Source organism: Sturnus vulgaris, chromosome 17, assembly GCF_052056855.1.
Source record: "Sturnus vulgaris isolate bStuVul1 chromosome 17, bStuVul1.hap1, whole genome shotgun sequence".
In the NCBI taxonomy this organism is placed as follows: domain Eukaryota; kingdom Metazoa; phylum Chordata; class Aves; order Passeriformes; family Sturnidae; genus Sturnus; species Sturnus vulgaris.
The window spans coordinates 5,403,643-5,422,591 of record NC_142259.1 but is presented as its reverse complement, the minus strand read 5'-3'; the positions used below and the strand labels follow the sequence as shown (position 1 = coordinate 5,422,591).

The 18,949-nt window shown below is 45.0% G+C and overlaps 1 protein-coding gene across 1 annotated transcript in view; it reads right to left on the bottom strand.

Moving 5' to 3' along the window:
- The window catches only part of NTSR1 (neurotensin receptor 1), a 55,176-nt gene that overhangs the window by 18,323 nt on the left and 17,904 nt on the right, over positions 1-18,949 (bottom strand). The window lies entirely within an intron of this gene.

Sequence of the window (18,949 nt, the reverse complement as noted above, 5' to 3'; positions counted from 1 at the left end):
CACGTCACTCAGGTGAGTGTGGAACAAATCAAAAAAGCCCTTTAAGCATTTAGAATTTCAAAATATTGACAAGAACTAAACCGTGCTGCAAATCGCTGTGAAAGCAATTGTGTTAGAAGTGATAAAATGACAAAAAGATGAAACTAGAAAACTCAAGAGGGAATTTGCTCAGCAGGAGGGCTCCAAGGCAGGCTGGTTTCTTCCCCATACAGTGACTTATCCTCCACCTCAGTGAGGTAGGACAAAGATCAACCCTGCACTCCAAGCACACTCCAGGTCCCTCTGCAGATTGCAAAACCTCACCTGGAGACAGGTGCTCCATCTGCTGGGATGGAGATGTCCCCATCACCACGGGGGACAAGGATCTCTGTACACCCTGTACCCGGTGCAGATTGGTGGGCTCTGTGCTCTGGGGGATTCAGGAATGCTGGGGCTGAGTGGGAATCACCCAACCACACCCCCAAGACGATGCAGGGCACACGTAAAAGAAATGAGCAGCAGGGAAATAAGGAAAATGAGCAAAAGGAAATAAGCACATGGGAGCAGAGGCACATCAGAAGCACTTTGTTTTCTCTGTCCATCAATCTGAAGCAGAAAGTCTTCTTTTGGTGAAGACAGGCTCTGTTGCTGCTGCCCAGGTTTGCTTTGGATGGATCAAGTCCCTGTACAGTTTTGTGCTCCGGAGCTCAAGGTGTTAAGCAGAAGTACCGCGGGTTTTGTCTCTCGCCCACATGGTGAGAACATCCTCTCCCGTTTATGCTGTAATAATAACAGAGCTCCTCTGCTGGATGAGAGAATTCCTAGATACACCCCACCATTACAAGCTGCTAATGGCCTCTTTTGTTAACTATAAAGCAGTTTTCTACGCTTCTAAAAGATCTCACAGCCTCCTGAATATAAAGAAGAGCTATCTTTTGGAGTGGCCTCCACAGGCTAAGACAGATCATTAAGCAGTAAAGAACAACTATTTATCCTTTGCAGTGGCGAACAGGGGTGAAATGATTGCTCAGATTTCCCAGGTCAGACTAAGAACTGAACCCTGTAGCTCCTCACTCCAATTTCTGTCGCTTTAGCTGCAGAATGTCCTTCCCCACCACTGAACCACGTCTGCACATCAGCAAAATGCAGCACTTAACTCTGGAAGTGTTTCACTCTGTCACCTGAGATTCAGGATTTATTGGTTTTCATTCTAAAATTTTGCCCTAGCTGTAAATTAGACTTGCTTGATATAATTTTGCAGAACTCTAAAAGTCTTTTCCGAGCTTTCTTAAAAGCCTTGATTCATTCCAAAATTGCATTGTGAAGTCTTTTAAAGAGCTTGAGAAATTGGCTAGAATACCATTGACTTTCCCTTTTAGGAACTGTTATGGTAAAAGTGGGAATATTGTGTACCTTCTATCAAAGGCTATATTCAAAGATTTTTTTTCCTGCCTTGATTTGTAGGAAAACTCTCATATAACAAAAAAAAAAAAAAAAATTAAAACATTTACAAATCAATATTTTCCCCAGTAGCAGAATGTTTTAATTTGTTGAAAGAATTATGAATCATTTGCAAACACAAAGTCCTGAAGTACAGAAGGGCTAGAAAAGCCAATTTTCCTAAGCAAACCCTTTATATTCCCTGTTTTTCTGTCGAACCCAGCACACTGTGCACATCAGTGCAGCAACACTTCATTTTCAGGTGACTTTGCACACTGCTGGAGGTGGTGCCTCCATCAACTCTCCAAAGTCAGAGGAAAATTTCCCACTTGCTCAAGAGGTGCTGGTCTGGGATGCCAGGACTACATATTTGAAAGTTCAGGAGCAGGAAGGCCTGTAGAGGTGTTTAGTGGGATTTTTTACAGTGTCTCCTAACATCAGTGGGCTAAAGTGTCTACAGCTGTCAGTGAACACCCATGGGAGCCTTTGGAGCTTTACAGATCTTACAGACTCCTCTGGCCCCAGGGTTTAGAGAGTGTGCAGGCTCATTTCTGACCTGAAAGTCTCGGATTTGTTGGCTCACCATGGAAAGCACAGTCTGTGTGATGCTGGATCTGCAATAATCCTGTGCTCAGGGTTGTTTAGGTGCACAAGCTCAGGGGTCTGGCCTCATCTCTGCTCTCACCAAGCACGGCTCAGTTTGATTCTCCATTCTCCTCTCCTTCAAAACTGACGTGTTTGCACCACAGTGAACCCACCAGAGCCCAGAACCACAATGGGCAGAATGAGCTCAGTGCCCACAGCTGTGCATGGAAAAGCTTAGCCCTGGCTGCTCTCTAGGCTAAAAAACCCACACAAACACAGCACCACAAACCCCGTGACTGTGTGCTAAATCCTCATAAGAAAAAAAAAAGAAGAAAAAAATCCAATATTGCAATGTTTGCCAGTGGCAGGACAGAATGAACCACTAACCCAGTTCCATGCTGCTGTCACTGCTGGGATCAGTGCAATCCTAAAAGCTGCTCAAGCACCAGGCTGGGACATCTGTGGGATGGGATTAGTCCTCAGCACCAAATCGTGTTTTGTCTCATACAGAACAACAACCTTCCCTCCCAGCACTGCCTGAGCAGTGCCAGCCAGAGACCCGAGTCACTCCTGTCCTGTGCTGAGCAAGACAATGACAACACTGGTGTCACCTGAGGGTGAGCTCCCAGCACAAAGCTCTACTGAGACCCTGAGCCCCCACAGGCATGGCTGAGGTATCTGATCACTCAGTGGATGCCAGGATGTGGCAGAGACACCTCTGTGACTCACACAGTCCTCAGACACCTTCACTGTCCCCAGGGTGGTGACAATGACCTCCCCAGCTCCATCATCGGGAGCCCTGCCCCAGCTCTGAGCCTTCCTGGCTCTCTAGTGATAATGTTCATCCCACCTTTCTCTTGGCTATCTACTGCCAAAGGTGATTTTATTATGAAATAGGAATCATTGCAATTATGCAGGGGTTTGCAGGACACAGCAGAGGGAGCAAAGCTGAGGATGGGGCCTCACAAAGCCATGAGAAGATAAATGGAAATTTGTGGGAATTAAATCAGACTTCTAGAAGGGAAAATGATGCAGCTATCAGCCTCACGGTTAGCTCAACAAAAACAAGACTTTGTGTGAGGCAGAGAATTCAACTTTGTGTGAGTTTGCTTCTTCTTTCCAAACAAGAGTGTGAGAAAGACATGAGGGAAGGGACAGCAAAACCAAGGAACACAGAAGCAGAACCCAGTGCTCAGGTTTGTGACTCTTCCTAAATCTTTTGCAGGGAGAACTGCTCCCCTGGCTCTGCTGAGCTTCCTCCTGACGTGATTCACTTTTTCCAAGTCGTCCCTCAAATTATTTGACTGCGTGGTTTCCCTGGGTTACCACTGAAAGCAGCCATCAGCTGTGATGGAGAAGATGAGCACAGAACTGCACACAGGGACTCCCCAGAGGGCTTCAACAAAGTCCTGCAAATCAGAGGCTTTGCGAAGATTTATTCTTTTGTGCTCCAAGGTGACTGTTGGAGGAACACACATTCAAAGGTCCCTTTGGAAAAAGATGGGGTTTGGATTCCCACTACAAGCCAAGACTTTTTTTGTAGATATATCTGAAGGCAAGGAGGGTAAAATTAATGAGTATTACACTTGTTTATGGATCACATTTGCTCCCAGCAAAACTCCATCACCTGAGCACCTGCAGCTGATTATTCCCATGGTCCATCAGACACGATTTTGGAGAGGCACAGAAAAAATGAGTGAGGTCTTGGAGAACTTCAGTGGTTACAAGTAAAAACATTAGGCTAAAAGCTCTTCTGGAGATACAGTGGCAAATTCAACAGTGTAAGTATTTATGGTAAAACCAGCCAAGAATCAGAACTAATCACAACATTTTAATTGAAAGAGTTTTGATGAGAAAATAGAAAATGTTCCAATACTGAGAACATAAAAGGATTTTGAATACGGGTCTTGTGTTTTCCCTCATGCCTTTTTTCCAGATAAGTAAATAAAAATCCCCCAAAGCCGATGGAGCATGAAATGCTGGTCACAGCAGCAGCACAGTGGTGCATCCCACGGAGCAGCAGCTGGGATGCTCTGCCAGCAGCAGCAAGGTCTCTGGAGTGGACATGGGGGCCAGCTGAGATTAAGGGATAATTTTAACCCTGAGTTATGACGGGGACTTTGTGTCAGAGATGAGAGATGTTCCCTTGTAGCCTGATAAATGAGGTGACAGCAGATCCTTGGTCTCTGTCAGCACAGCTTCTCCAGGGACATGGCCCCTTTCAGCAGTGAGCTGGGATGCCCAGAGTGATTTTTCTCCCTTTTTTTCAGGGCTATGGGAAGGACAATTAAAATGGAGAGGAGTGTGGATGACGATGAGCTGGTAAAACCTCATCTGTACCCTCTAAGCTTTTGTCATAGCTGGTTTCCCTGTGCACACCTGGGGAGTGCTGTGAGGTGGCTGCAGCTTCCCTGTTTTCTGCTGGGAAGGATTCTCAGTGCAGAGGGTCCTGGGGATGTACCTGGGGAAATGGGTGAGAAACCCCAAAGCAGCTGAAAATTGACTCAGGAGGAGATGTGTCCTTGTGGTTTCCTGGAAGTGACAGGGAGAGGACTGAGAATACAGTGCTTTGTTTGATTTGTTGTTTTGAGCAAATCTATTAAACCACAGAGCTACATTTTAACAATCTACCACATTCTGGTTCACCTCATTTCCAATGGAAATGGAAAGTAAATTATCCTCCCCCTGACTGTGGAGGCAGTATTGTTAGCATATGTCAATCAGGGAAGCACATTCTGCTACAACAACATTTGGCTGCCAAAAAATCTTATTTGACTAAATGTACTTTACAAAATTACTGGTTATCTCACTCAGTAGCCAGAATTAGCATTTTTTTAACCAGCCAGTGGATAATTTCAGCTGTTAATAAGCACAGTACTGCATTCCAGGATACAGCAATCTGTGCAAGACAAAGCAGGGAAGGGGAAGGTACATCACGTTGGGATGCCAAAGGGAGCATTTGGCAATGGCACTCGTGTTTGATGTTCACAGGATGTGTCTGATAAAAAAAAATCCACAGGTTTCCCCCCCCCCCGCAGTAAATAAATTACCATCTAATTAACCCCACTTTTACATAGCTCTCCAGCTTTCCATGCCAAGTATCTCACGATTGTCAGGTAAATGCCATTCCTTAGCTTCAACAGGGCAGGAGAGGTTAGTGTTTGTGAGTGACAGAAGAAAATATCCCCTGCTTTTGGAGCCAGTAACTGGCACAGGGAAAAACGTGGAAGCTGGACAACTACAGCCTAGTAAAGGAATATATCTCTTCTGGATTTTTTTGAGGGGACCAGTACTGCAAGGTATTGGCTCTGGTCCTTGCCTTGGGTAAAGGCATCCTGGTATGGGAGCACAAATCCTGAGTAAATAGGAATATTTGGCCAAGAGCCAAAGCCTGTGTGTGTATCTGGAGCTCCACCAGTGCATTTGAGCAGGAGCTCGACCTTTACATGCTGCCAGTTTTAGCTCGGGCAGGTTTGCTGTCACACTTCATTTCGGGTGGCTGCTCTCTCCAGCAGCCTTGACAGCGTGGCAGGGGTGACACGGCTGTCACCCTCGGACACAGGCTGCCTGCTGACGTGGGTGGGTGGCACTCTGTGCCCTGTGCAGACACTTCTGGTGGGTGTGGTGGAATTCTGCATCCCTGCAGGGTCACCTCACAGCACCAGTGACACAAACCCAGAGCTCAGCAGTGTGAAATAACCCTCCCCTTTCCTCCTGAAGAGGGACAGCATGCAAATACCTGTGTAGATCCAGGATATAATATCCCATCATTAGCTTAGTGAATATCAAAGACAAGATACCAAAACCCAGCTATTATTTTTCTCTTTGAAACACCCTGAGAATTGGCCACAAAAGCCTCTGGTTGTTATCTCTGAGTATACTCTGTACCTCTTCTACCCAGCTAGAGGTGAGTACAGATTCCATACACATTATCCCACAGAGTGTGGCTGTGGGAATAGCTCTGATCTCATTCCAAAGAGCTCCCCTGTTCACCCTCTGGAGCTGCAGGAGCTCAGAGACACTGAGGAGCACCTTCCCTCTGCCTCACGGAGACCTTTTCAAAAGCACTGAATATCAAGCCCAGACACTTCAAAGGAAGGTTAGGATGATGTAAAATGTTGCTCCCAGTCACAGGTATTGATGTCAAAATGTATGATCAGCTCTGAGTTACAGAGGCAAAGCCTGAAGCCAGGACACAGCTGCCTGGGGACACGGGGGTGGCAGTCACAGCAGCTAGACCTCAGAAGCTGGGGCAGTGATGTGAGTGTGAGCATGAGAGTTTTTCATCCAGGGGGGAAAAAATCCCAAAGAAAAGCCTGGAACACGGGCTCATGCTGTCCAATCCATTACTGATTAAATAACTCAGCAGGTTTTGTTGCCCTCAGCTGGCATCAGCCACAGGAGCTGGAACTGGCCACAACTCTGCATTTCAGACTCTGCAGGAGCCCCAGCTTTATCTCTGCTTTGGATGTGGTTTGGGAACAGGGGACTGCGGGTACCGTTGCTGAGCTGAAGAAAGAGAACAGGTAAGTCTGAAGAGAAATTATCAGATGGAGCTGATGGAGTCACTGGGCTGGTTCCTGTGCCCATGCTGCTGCTGCCCTGCAGCCACTTAGTGCCAGTGAGGCTGGAGCTCAATTAATTGTGTGGCAGGGACATGTGAGCATCTGCTCCTGACACATCCACTTACTTGCTTTACTCATTGAGGGAAAACCCCTCCAAAGACAACTCAGAGGATAATGCAAAAGACTTGTTCTTGAGCTCTGGCTGCTCGATGCTGTGGAGGAGTATTTTGGTATTGGTAGATATTTATATCAGAAGAAAATCCGTGTTACTACGAGGCTTGGGGTGGCAGCGTGCACTGACTGCAGCCTGTGCTGTGCTCGGAGATCTACAAGGTGCAGGTTCCCACAGCCTGGTGACAGCAGGAGGACGTGGCCATGCACAGGGCATGGTCCTCTCCTCTCTCTGTGCTGGCTGGATGCCTCCAGAGCTGTCTCCAGCTGGATAACACCAGCCATGAACTCTTCCAAAGGGCTTAATTTAGGTCTAGCATTGAGATCACAAAGAGGATCTGCTTAAACTCTGTTTTCATTAGCATTTTGTGTCTGCTCCACAGCAGTGATGTTTTCCTGGCTTCTCTCTGTAAATCTGTGGCCATCACAGAGAATAACCAGGCAGTGTGGATTAAGGCTTTAAGAATAACCAACGTGTACCATTTTCAAGCCTGTGTGTGGTCCCACACTGATGAACTATAATGGGAATGCAGAGCAGCTAATGATGTTGAGAAGTTGAGTTAATCACATACTCTGCAGGAGTTAATCAGATACAGAACAGATGGAAATAAATTGCATACTGACAAAAAACATCCATCATATCTATGGCAAAAACATTCCCATTCATAAACTTTCCTCCTTGGAGAAAACATTTGTACATAAAAAATAACATCTGACGCAGAACAACTTAAATGGGTCTCTTGCTCATGATGGGCTGGGAAAGATGTCAGAGCACTGAATAATGGTGGCACTCCTGAGCAAGACTGGATACCTCAAGGATAATTTAACCTCATTTCTATGCATGGCTACCTGAACTATTTTCAGATTTATTTATTGTAAATAACCACAAAAGATGTGATTCATCCACAAGTGTTTCATATAGATCTTATTATTCCTAATTGTACACTAGGGTAACACCTAAATATTGAACTCCCTGGGGACCTCAGAGCTTTTCATTACCTCCCTAAATGCCAGAGAACCTACTCCATTATAAGTGTTCTTAAGAGAAAAATTCCTTCTGGTCTTTGCCCACCAAACTCAAACCTGAATGGCTCTGCTGAATCCACCTTCCAAAGAGAAAGAAAAACTGTGAAATTCAGGAAATCCTGGAAATAATGGACTGGAGAATAGACAAATTGAAAGGTTCTAAGGTTTATCACTGTGCACTGGAAATGCCTTGTATATCATGGATACTCAGCTTTTCCTCTTAATAAAACTGAAGGAAAAATGTTTATTTAGAAAAATGGAAGAGTAATCAAAATAGCCCAATGCCAAAGGAAAAAAAATCCAAAACCCAAATAACTCAAGTTCTCAGGAGAATTGAGCTTGATGAAGATGATGAATCTGGGGCCTTGCACATCATATTTCAGTTAATTTAGGGCCTCTTGCACTGATTTAAGAAGGCTCTGTGGAATTTAAAAAGGAAGGCTTTTGGCATGGGACAGCTGCTGCCTTCCTGTACCTCGTAGGGGAGGACAGAAGTGACAGAGCAGCAGTGATGATCCTCCATCACATCATCATTTAACCCAAAAGCTTCAAATCCTCCCCACTTCCTCCTTCAGGAAATCACAGAATCACAGAATATTCTGGGCTGGAAGGGACCCACAAGGATCATCGAGTCTCCAGCTCCTTCCTTCTTCGTTTCCTGTGACTGGTACAGTGAGCTACAAGGTAAATTAATTCAATTTACCCAATTTTGCTTGCAAACAGGAATAAAGTCAATTCATATGCTGTCAGTTTGCTGCCCTTAGCCTTGCTCCTCAGATCCATTGCACTATTTAGGGCAATATTTTTGGTTGAACAAAAACTCAGTGAATAATGTTCCTGCTTTTCCCTCTGAACACACAGGTCTCTGTTACTGTCTCCCCCTCACCCTCCCCAGCAGCTATGTTCTACTCAAGAGGAAATAATACTTCAACTTCAAATGACAGATTGGAAATACACTTTAAATAATTTACCAGTGCAGTTGGATTTCAGTTCTCACTATCTGCTGGTATGTTGGTTCCTGCTTGTTTTTGCCAAAGGGATATTGCCCATTGCCTTTCACAAGATATTTGGGTTTCTCCAGCTCTGCTGCTTGTCAGCCCTCTAAATAATTGAATAAATGTTCATACAGTGCCTAATGCTCCTGACAGCTGAGTAATCCTAATCCAGATTTTGCAGTTATTTTCTGCCTATCTTCTTCTGGTTCTTCTTTCCCACTGGGTTGCACAAGCTGTGGGGGCTCATGTGCTGGACATTCATCCAGGGAAAATGTCTCCATGGTGCTTCCTATGGAGCAGGCTGATGCTCTCTGCTGAGCATGGCTGATGATGTCCTTGTCACACCCCAGGTAATCAGCCTCTTTCCTCTGTTCTTGGCCACAACTGCAAGTGCTCAGCACATCTGACACTCCTGTGTGGCTTTGCAGCCTGGGACGCTGCAGGAGGGGCAGCCACCCCAGCCTTAAGGACAGCACACGTGTGCCTGAGGGCACTATCACCACGTAAATAACTCACAGCAGCTGATTTTGTGAGCCAGCATCCAGATCCTTGCTTCCCTAACCTGTGCCTGTTACTCCATTCTTCTTTGGTTCATGCTTGGGATGGCTGATGTCATGAATGAGATGGTTATGCTTGGATATTTACTCACAGACAACATCAAGAGAAATATTCAAACCCTGGTGACAGTCAATCATCCCCCAACTTTTCTTGTTCTGGCAATACTGAGTCATTTCATCCCTCACAATCAAAATGGATGTTTTTTGCCCACATGGGTATGAAGTCACTGGCAGTGGCTGTTTCAGGATTCTAACTAAACAGTCTGCTTTAGCAGGGAAACAAAGCCAAAGACACAAGCACGGGAGCATAACAAGAAAGATTGTGAACAGCAAGACTGTGGAGAGCAGCAAGCAGCTGAATCAAATGGTGCTTTCTTTCGTCCTTCCCACACTCTGCTGGTAGGTGGATGATGCCAGAGAGAAGTGTGGGTCTGTTTGGTGCCTGCCAGACTCCAGTTCTGCACTTGGAATGTGCAGGAGTGAGGAGCAGTCAGGAGCTGGGCTCCCTTCTGCCACCCAGCTGGCAGCCAGGTCCCTCTCTGGGGACAGGGACAAAGCTGCATGGCCCCTCTGTCCTGCCCTTTGGGGGCAAAAATGAGGATGCAACCAACAGCTGGCTGACAGGAGAGCAGAAACTCATTAGAGCACGGGGTAATTAATAAATCAGCTCCATTCCCCAGGATGATGCTGAAGATTTAAGATAAAGACTTTGTTATAAACCAGCTAAGGACTGCATCCTTCAGCCTAATGCATGAGGCACACACTGCAGGAGGATTCAAAGGAAAGTTAATTTAAACAAAAACCCAAGCAAATGGAAAGAACAAATCATTCTCCTGTTGAAAAATACGTTAAACCCAATTCAGAACAATTCAAAGCAAAGTTAGGTTAAAAAAAAACCCAAACAAATTGAAAGAAAAAAATCCTTCTCCTATTGAAAAAATACATCAGACTCAATTCTGGTTTTGCATTTCTGCCAGGTGAGGTGGAGGTAGAGGAGGGTAAGAGATGCTATAGTGTCTGAGAGACAAGTAATGTCAAGCCAAAAAAAAAAAAATCTGTTGAATTACATTTCAGGATCAATTTTTCTGAAGCTTTTTGTAATATTTCACATATGCTGAAAAGTCTCATTAATACAGCTGGTAAAATAACAGCTTGTCTGCTTAAAGTAATTAGTAGTTGACAATTGGGTTGAATTTTAAATCCATGAGGAGCTTTGGTTAGCACTAATAAATGTTGATTAAGGTAGCAATTAAAATCTAACAATCTCTCTGGGGGCCTGAACTTTAAAGCTGAAGTTTGGAACATACCTCAATTTACAAAGAAAATGCTACAGTTCCTCCCTAAGCTTTATTAAGCTGTGGCAGTGTGGATTTTTATGTCTTTTGGTTGGTTTTGTTTCCCTTTGTTTGTTTTTTTTTCTTTCCCTTTTTTTTAATTTTTTCCCAGTTTACACAAATTAATTGCAGCCTAAAGCAGTGGTGGTTTTTTATTGCAGCCTAAAGCAGTGCTCCACAGCTCGGGCAGCCACCAGCACCTCTCCTGGTTGACACAGAGACTTGGGGACATTTAGCAGAGTGAGGTTTGAGCTTTCTCTCAGGAAATGCTGCAGGATCCTCTTGACATCCCTGTTCCTGTGGCAGCCCTTCCCTGTGTGCCCCTCTCCTCAGCAGGCTCTGGAGTGGGCTGGAGACACCTCCAGCTCTCCTCCAACAGGTTCTGCCTGGCAAGCACAGGCGAGGTCAAGGGTGCTGGCTGTGCTCATCTCTCCTGATTCCCTCCAAACATCCCAGCATCAGGGTGACTGGATCAGCTACCAAGGAAAAGTATTGACTAGGCAGTGTCTTGGGGAAGACTAAAATTATCTCTCTTTGTTGCACTTGAGAGGTGTGACCAAGGCAAATCACGAAGCACATTTTGTTTATAGACTGCTCTTACTGATTTATCATCAAGGCACTATTCATGGAGGCCTCAGGTTCTTTGTGATCTTACTTAACCTGATAAAATTTCAGTCACTTCCCTGCACTTTTTCTGTTTTGGAAGTCAAAAAGCACATTTGTATTTCATGGAGCATCTCCTTTATAATGGCCAAATATTTTTTTTTTTTTTTCACTCTTGCTGTAGGCAAGACATAAACTGAACACAAAACCAGATTTGTCTTTATCACACATTAGCTCTGCATCACCCATTAATTACATTGCATCCCTCAGTTTTTATGATGAATGCCAGTGAGGGAAAAAATAGGAATATAATGTGAAATGGGAGCAACTTGGTCCTCTGATGCTCCCAGGAGTGTGTTGGTACTTCTGCTCTGGTCATGCCACTTAAATCAACAGACTTGCCATTATATTGTTTTCCAGGTCTGTTCCTGCTGACTTTGGGAGCTGCTGAAATGAGCTCCTTTTCCTGCAGGGTACTTGCCGTGGCTGTTATGGAAAAAACAGAGCAGCAGAAAATTTGTGCACACGGTGGGGAAATCCAGAGAGCATTCCTGGGCCAAGGCAGGGAGGTCAGAGGGAAACTGTGTCCCTCTGGCTCCCCAGGGCTCCTGCTGAATTTGGTGGCTGCTGCTTGGTCCTGCTCCTGGCCCCAGCATCCCCAGCATCCTCAGGAGATGAATCAGCCTCCATCCTGAGCTGCCTCTCACTCTGGGAAGGGCCTTTAATAATCACTATCATTTTTAGGTGCTTTCTTAGCCCAGCCTATGTGATCTGAGTGTGGCTGTTGGTTTCTCCACAGAACTGTGTGTTCCTGAGTACATTTCCTGAGTCCATTCATTGTTAAGGATATTTACAGAAAAAGAGAGCTGGAGAATTGAGGATGTGAAGAGCTGGAGGAGGAAAAGGAATAAATCCAGAGGGTGGAAAAAAAGCCCATTCACTATCAGTCAATGTGTCTATCACTTTTTTTTTCTTTTTTTCTTCTGTGTTGCAAGGATGAAATACAAATGGCTTGGATAAATGTGTAAAGGGATGGAAATAGAAGCTTCATAGCCAGAGACATTCAGAGCTCTTTTTTTTCCAAAGAAGGCTTAAGAACTGGATGAAATAATGCATTTCCATTTGAGTGAGCAATTGCCATGCCTGAAGCTTTGGGACAGGTTGTTCTTTCTGCAAGATGGACACAAGTGTTGAACCAGCTGGGAACTGGATATTTGATTATCTTGGCACTGCAGTTGTGGGGTTTTCAGGGGAAACAGCTGCTCTGAGAGGGTCCCCAGTGGACACAAGTCATCCTGGACATCTCCACCCACAGCCAATACCACCCTCCACATGGATCCACCTGTGCTGCAATGGGCACTCAGGGCTGCTGTGGAGACATCACCTGGGGGCTGGGAACATTATTGATGGAAAGCCATGAGCTCCTGAGGAGACACCAGGGTGATTATTCATGCACTGGCTTTCAGACTACTTGAAAGGGCCTATTTAATATTTTTACAGTAATACTATGCACTCTGCTGCTCTTACAGTAGAATTACAGGTGTCATCCTCAGGAGGTGTGTGTGTGGGGGGCAGGTGTTTGGAGAAAAGCCATTTTGCCAGGCAGACAAGACAAACAAGAGGTGCAGAGAGACCTGGCATCTCCAAGGAGCTCAGAGGATCTCCTGGTTTCAGGCTGCTGCCTGCCCCCTCATATGAAGATAAATCAGCAGGGAAATACTCAAAGAGTGGGGACAGGATGGAAGGACAAGTTGGTTCAAGTGACTTGCAGAGAGAGAAATCCCAAATCTAGCACAGGCAGGGAGGAAAGCAGATATGAGCCACCTCTCCCTGGTGACAACGTCTCTGTTGGCCAATTAAAAAGCCACTGCATTGAAAACAGGTCAGGTCCTAATGATCTGTGGGTCCAAAGCCTGCCTGGGCAGCTGCAAGGCCCCATAACCCCAAATCCACACGGTCTGTCAGAAAATGGACCCAAGGCAGGACAGATCCACAAGGTCACGGCTCTCTCCTGCAAAGCACAGCACAGGCAAGCCCTGAATGCTTTCCCATTTCTCAAAATTGATTTTCTTTTTTCCAAATTAAAGTACAAAATGAACATGTGAGACCAAATGCTGTCGACCAGACTGCAAATGAGGCTAATAGGCCAAATGTCAGATTTGTTTCTGCTGAGGAGTCATTACTGAGTAGAGACTTTATGTGACCTGCTTTGCTCTAAAGCATAATCCAGCCAGCTAATGACTGTCATGAGAAAGATGTTTTGCTTGTGAAATGGCTTCTTTGCTGTTATGAATTTCTCTGGACCTTACCCCAAAGGTAGGGGTACCCACCTGGCTGCAGCCAGCATTTGAGGTTGACTAAAAATCTGATGGATAAGGAAAGCCTGAGGTGCTGAGTTAAATAATTCCTTGGATTCTGTGTGGAGCAACGTTATAAATTGCTCTTCCTCAAATCAAGATTCTGTTTGCAGGTTTAGAAGAATCTCTAACCATTTCCCCATGGCAGCTCAAAGTCCTGCAGCACAATTCACAGGCTCTTAACAGGAGGGTTGTTTTTCAGCTTTACCTTTCTCAAAAGCACAGAGCTCCATGGAGGAATGGCTGAGAATGTTGACCTGGAGCAGGTATAAGCTTCCAGTGTCCTGACTTGTGCACTGCAGGAATCAGGAGCTGAAGCTCTGCAGGCACCCAGTAACTCCTAGGGCTGTCCAAGGCTCTGAGCGTGGCTGTTGGTCACAGCCCCTCTGCTCACAGAGATGTTGCAGCTGCTGTTGCTGGCACTTATTTACACCAGCCTTTGCAATGCATTAACTGAAATAATTTCCTTTTTGAAACACAAAAGTTTTGGTGCAAAAATTGCTGCTTTTATCCCTAAGGCAGGCTGCCCAGACACAAGCCTGTCTCAGGTAGGAACCATTCCTGTCCAAACAGTTGTGGAGGCAGATTCCTGGCAAAAGAGGAAGTGATTTAGAAAGATGAAGTCATCACAGTGTCGTGAATGCAACCAGGATTTCCCTGTTAATTACCTCACTGTTAATTAAGGGACCATTTTTTTATTAAAATTAATTCCCATCTTTTAAAAATATATTCTTTTAAAAGGGGTTGTACAGAAGTGTTTATCACTGATGCCCTAAGATGCTAATTTCCAAATGTTATGGCTTGTAATCAAGTTTAATTTTCTGACTTATCCTCCAAAGGAGAGACTTTACACCAGTTTTGACATTTAAATTACCTTTGATTTGCAAGTCCAATACTTCCATAAATATTCATAGCCAAGAATCGAGTATATTCAGTCTTTAATTTTTTTTATACTTTCAATTCACTACTAAAAACCAGAGCAAGCTGAAGGAATGAAATGAAGCACATTTTATCTGAGGCACTGGGAGCATCTGGCTCTGCTCTCTAACAGCGAGCCAGCACACCACGCTTCTGTTTGATGCTGCCGAGCAAAATTTGACAGCGACATCATCCCTTTGAACCCTTCCCTTCCATCTCCCGGCATAAAGCTGCTGCGAGGCAGGGCTGCTGCCCAGCAGCGCCGTGGTTTTGGCATGTGCCATGGGGGACAAAATGTTTTTGGCATGTGCCATGGGGGACAAAGTGTTTTTGGCATGTGCCATGGGGGACAAAGCAGAGGCAGCTGCAGGCAGGGCTGTGCCCGGGCTCTGCTCTTGGGCAGGCACAGCCTTTTGGCTTCCACAGCCACACAACACAGCAGTTCTGCTCGCCCTGAGCATGGCCACAGCGAGGACAAAGCCCAGCTTGGCACGGGGGAGATGCCTGCTCAAAGAATGCCCAATAATAGATTGAAAAAAAAAGCTCTCAAAAAGAGCATTTTTGGTGCTGCCTGGCTGTGACCCTGTGAGCTCGCTGACCCTTCCCTGCCCAGGGTGACAGCGTGCCAGCCCTGAGCATGGTGGCCACAGCTGTCCCAGGTGAAGGCTCCAGGCCTGGTGGATCTCAAGAATCTGAAGTTTTTGTGCTTTCTGTGCTTCGTGGCACAGAATCCCTTGAAAACACTGCACTGGACCTGAAACCTTGGAGAAGACTTGTAAATATGAATAATAAGTTAGAAATCACAGATGTGTAGTGGGTTAGATGTGTGTGTTTTCACTGGGTGATGGGTTTTAAATTTGAGGTTTTTACAGTATAGTGGTAGTTAGGGGACAAGATGGAGAATTTTGTGTGGTGTCTTTTCTTCTTGTTCATCTTCTTTTCTTCCTTCTTCTTCACAGAACTCAGGCAGTGACCTTTGGTTGGTCAGTCAAAAATCACTCTAAGGGTCATGGGAATCTATTATTGGGTCAAAAGTATAAATAATATAGGTGTTAAACTTCTATTGCTCTGTTTAGCTTTAAAAGGCCTTGAAACAGGCTCAGCTTAGAGCCATTTTTCCCACTTCTAGCAAGCAGCTGGAGGTACTGTCACACTTTCTGTAAATTTTGATAAGATAAAATAAACATCCAAGTCCAAACACGAGAAACTGTCACGATCACCTTTCCAATAATCCTGGCTCTGAACAGAACCAGAGGAGATTGATGACAAACCACTAATGAGTGGTGCAAAGGCCATGGGAGGATCCCTGTCCCCTCTGGCAGTGACAGCAAGGTGTCCTCCTGCTGCTCTTCTGCATTCAGGCTTTGACACCATTTCAGTGACAGAGGAGAAAGCTGTGCTGGGGACTGGCAGCTCTCAGGACTGATGTGCCAAACTCCCTTCCCCTTCCCCTTCCCCTGAGCAGAAACCCAGGGGAGAAGCAGAAGAGCTGGGATGCTCCAGCCCCTGCCCTTGTTGGTGTGGGTCTCTCTGGTGGCCGATTTCTGTCTCCAGGTGTTCTAAAGATGCTCCATTTTTTTTCCAGGATATTGTGAGAACGTGGGTCAGTGTGGGATGGGAGGAGGGACAGGATCAGCTCATATGTTGAGCAGAGGGCTCAGAGTCTCAGAGCCCAACTCTGAGGCACAGAGTAGGCAAACACCTGCACACATCAGTCACAATAAAGGGCAAATTGGCTTCAAAATGAAACATTCTTCTCCTTTCAGTGACTGATGACTTCTTCAATTTTTTTTTTTAATATCAGATACACTTCAAATATAATTAGTTTCTCCAGTCTTTTTCCTTCTTTCAACAATAAGGCAGGGACAGAGAAGAAACACTAACACTACCCATTTCTTAAAATAATTTCTATATGCAAAAGGCTAATAAAAAAATTGAGAAACACTGTGACTCTTTCTGCCCTTAAACCAAAGAATTTATTTTAAGCATAAACATCTACTTCTGAGATGAGCCACTGCCAGTGCTTTAACTAACACAAGATGGAATATGACACTGCTTTTATGGTATGTTAGATGCCCCCCAGCTCACCCCCACCCCGGGGACAATAAATATGTACATCAAATGTACCTTCTGCTGCTTCCAGGAGAGCCCTCGGCTTCTTGTGTGGGCATCTTTGCATCACAGTTACACTGAGATTGATTTTCTGCGACATAGCCCAGGTGTCTGCTCCCACCTGAGATCAAAGAAGGATCTGCTTTCCCAGGAACTCGCCCAGATCTTTACGTTGTCTGCTTGCTTTTCATTTCAGTTCATTATTTTAATAAAGGGTATTTTCTCTGCCTACAAGATAAAAGTTCACACTGGATGACAGGCTCACTTCTGATATTATTTACCTCTTCCATTTGAAAAGGAATTGCTTGTAGTAAAGCCCTACTCAGTTGGCATTTAAGTGTAGCCTTAGAAACTCCAAGCTTTGAAAATGTGAGATGGACCATAGAGGATCAGGGATGCCAATTCCAGGTCTGTTTCTACCAAAAAACCTGAAAAATGTAATTATTTGGTGGGGCAGTGTTCCCTCTGGTCAGTGCCTAGGACTAAATTTAATCCAGGACAACAAAACCTTTCCAGATTCACTTTCCATGAAGGACCAGACATGAGAAGGATGAGCATCAAAACTGGTGAAATGAAGTGATTCAGCTCTGAATTTTTTTGCAGAAACTCCACAACGGTTAGAGAAGACTCATAAGAAAATCTGGACTTTGTTCTCCCAAATAATTCATGGCAATGTAGAAGAGATGATCCTGTGTCACTCTGGTAGAAAAAAAGACATGACAATGGCCTGAAACGTCTTGATTTTTGATTCAGTAAAATCTGAGAATCTTTTAAGTGACAAGTTCTCATAAATAATTCCATCTAATGGAAGATACTTTGGTAATTGCGGTATTTTAATTTCAGCCCTTTAAGTGCAGAGAATTCTCATTAGCACTCAACATTCAAGTTCAGCAATGAATTTTCATGGAGAGAGAATAGCATGCACAGTGCTGAAATGGTGGAAGTATGATGGATTTATGCATCATTTTATGGACAAAGATATTAAGTGATTCATTAAGCAAAATCATTCATCCCCTTCTGGGTACGAGAAAGTTTTTATTGTTCCTGTTTTTCAGGTAAATTGACGGAAGCAGAAAATTACCAGGTCTGGCCTAAACCTCTTCTTCCCAAGCATTTCCACAGTGACTCTCTCTGTTTTCTAGCAAGGTTTATTTATAAATGAAGCCTTCAAGTGACCCTGGAGAGTCTGACTTTCCATGCCTCAATCTAACTCCTGTGCAATATTGCCTTGACTAAAGGCAATAAAAACATCCACAGGGGAGCTGAAATGCCAGGCTGGCAGACTGAGTGCATGAATATTGTAAATGAATGAAGCAAAATTTGGATTTCAGGACAAAATCTTGCCTTTACACCCACCAGTGCAGAGAGAACTGGGCCTTGTCATGGTTGTTTAAAGGAATTTGCAGTACCTTGGAGAAGTGACCCCTCTGCTGCCGTGTGCTGCCAGCTCAGAAACCGAGTCATGGAAATTAAAACATCCATGTTCTCAATTATCCCACTGGCACTGGAAGTGCTGAAGGAGGAGGAGGGATATTAAATAATAGTGTGCAAGAACAAAAGTGCTGGTTTCACACTGAACTCGGAGCTCTCTTGTGCAGCAATGACTCACAAAGTCTCGGGCAAGCGGTGCTCAGCAAAGGCAAAGAAAGGAGAGTCATGGCACCTTCTCCTTCTAATTGTCTCCTGTCTCTTAATTGGCTTCAAAACTAGATGTTAGCAAGAACACAAATGCTGCCTCCTTCACATATACTGCAGTTAAATGCTGGGAAAGGTAAAGCACTGCAGGTAGATCTGGAGGGAATCACAGAATCCCAGAATGGTTTGGGTTGGAAGGGATCTTAAAGCTCATCTCATTCTACCTCCTGCCACGGGCAGGGACACCTTCCACTGGCCCAGGTTACTCCAAGCTCCATCCAAGCTGGCCTTGGACACTTCCAGGAACGGGGCACCCACAGCTTTTCTGGGCACCCTGTTCCAGGGCCTCACCATGTGAGTCATTCCCTCCATCCAGGCTGTATTGATTTACCAGCTCAGAGAGGCATCGCTGGATTTTGTTTAAGATAGGAATTAAACATTCCCAAAACTCAACTCCCTGCTGAGCTGCTGTTTATAACAACAGGTGAGTGGTGGAGACAAGGACAGTGACCAAAGCCAGGTCTCAGGCAGCCCAGGGGAATTGCTGAGCATCACCTCACCACTGCTGCAGATGTTTACCCGTGGGGATGGTTAACACACACTGCTGCTTCCTGCTCTATTACTTACAGCTCTCATTCATTTTACCTTCTATTTCCTGGCACTGCCTAATCT